Source organism: Terrapene carolina, unplaced genomic scaffold, assembly GCF_002925995.2.
Source record: "Terrapene carolina triunguis isolate 2854851 unplaced genomic scaffold, T_m_triunguis-2.0 Scaffold67, whole genome shotgun sequence".
Taxonomy (NCBI): Eukaryota; Metazoa; Chordata; order Testudines; family Emydidae; genus Terrapene; species Terrapene triunguis.
In genome coordinates this window covers 38,331,317-38,333,461 of record NW_020664418.1, presented here as the reverse complement: position 1 = coordinate 38,333,461, position 2,145 = coordinate 38,331,317, and positions in this window count along the sequence as shown.

Genomic DNA, 2,145 nt, shown 5'->3' with positions numbered 1-2,145 from the left:
CAAACCACTGAGCTATCCCTCCCCCCTACTGCATGTTGCCCACTAACCCCTGATCTCTCAGTTGAGAGTCTCAGACCTCAGGCACAGTATAAGAAGCTAAATTGAATAGAATGATACCAGAATTCACCCACACACGTAGGTGCTGGAACTAGGGGTGCTGCTGTACCCTCTGGTTTGAAATGGTTTCCATTATATGCAGGGTTTACTGTTTGGCTCAATGGCTCTTAGCACCCCCACTGTACAAATGGTTCCAGCTCCCCTGCTCACACAGCTACCTGCCCATGGGTTTCTCTTGGGCAGGGAGGGAGGCTGGCTGGAGTGAAGCTGGTGCTGTTAGCAGACTGGCAAGCTGGCTTCTCACCACAGGCCCTGTGTCCCAGCCTGCCAACATTTCTTCCTTCTCCTCAGCACAACAGCTGGGCAACACACCACCTCCCCCAGGCTGACATTTTACCCTGGGAATGAAATCCACCTGCCAATCTGAAATGGGGTGTTCAACTCTGTGCTCCATAGCTCCCTCCGTCACAGTACAGTGCAGTCCTGTTGTCGGGTTTGATTGATCAAAATGTCCACGCAGCCACTACATCCAGGGCCATATGACAGCGAGCTGCCCGCATCAGGAACCCCGCAGAGAAGCAAAATCTCCACCTTGCATGGACACATAGCTGGTTTTCCCAGGCATCCTAAAGTCAAGGCAGCTCAATCTGGAAACAGCTGATGCTCCCATGAGCCTTGACGTGACTGTCCCTTCAGCTTTGTGGCCCTCGTAGAGGTGCAAAGTGAAAACATCAGCAAAAGTTCCTTCCCCTTGGATCCACCTATCCCCATCCCACCCGGATCAGGGAAGTGAGGGGCAAACTCAGCAGCACCAGCAGCAGCAGAGAGCTGGTGGAAAGGAACTTTTGACTCATGTAGCTGAACGATCCTAAAAGCCCAAATCCCACTGTATATTCACTAGTAGGCCACAGATCTGCTCCTATATCCCTCCTCCCCTACAGACTGTTCTCCTCTCCCAACCTTGGCACTACAAGTATCTGTCTCCCACAGCACTGAATTCAGGAGACAACCCTCTCCACAGAGGGAGAGCATGCAGGAGAGACAATGGACTAGCTGCAGGCTTTGTGGGGCGATTTCCTGGGTTGCATAAGCAGCTAGAACAGAAACCCAGCAATGGGTTAAAGCACCCGGCAGACGCAGCACTGACCCTCTGTTCATAGCACGCACACTGTCCTACCAACCCCAGCCCTCATGCTGCAGTGCCATGGGACTGGCTGCTGGCGTGCTGCATAGGGGGAGGAACTGGCAGATCAGGCTCAAAGTCTGGGTAGGGCCTGTTTTGAGCCCCCCGGAACGTCTAAAGCCAAGTGGGGTGATGGTTAAGAACATCACAGGCTGCCACGGAGGGTGTATGCTCAGAGGGAGGATAAGGCCACACAAATAAAAGGAAGGAATAACATTAAGTGGGTTGGTTCGGGGGGTTTTAGAGGGAGATGGTTATTTTCTGTTCATTTCCAGGCTGCTGCTTCTTATGTACTAAATGATACAAATTGGTCTGTGGATTACAGTTAGGAAGGGGACAAAATTGTTTCTGGGACTGTTAGCAGAAATGAGCCCAAACTACAAACTTTGGACCCAGATTGTAATCCCCGAATGTATGTATGTATGTGTGTGTGTGTGTGTGTGTGTGTGTGTGTGTGTGTGTGTGTGTGTTGGTTCTGGCTCAGTCTATTTTTTAGCTGTAACACTCTGGGCTGGCCTGGCTGTGCCCTGGTCATACTGCTCTGAGCAGGGGAGTAGGACGTTCACCCATTGCTCAGTTTACCTGCGGCTTGAGTGTGGGTCTGATGTAGCACAGAGCCCCTGTTCTCCACATACGTCCACTGCAAGCCAGTGGGCAGGGAGCAAATGGAGATGGGCATGGAGTGGTGGGGCCTTGGCTCTCTGACCCCCAATTCCTTCCTGGTGGGGCCACGCCTGATGCCCTGTTCGATGCAAAGTCCTAGATCTCCATGCATTTACACCTTGTAAACCATACAATAAACGTTGACATAAACATACCTGACCCCTTCTGGCTTTAGCAACGGTTTCTGCATTTTGATCACTGGTAACTCCTGCTTTCACCCCTAGTGTCAGCATGCACCAGCC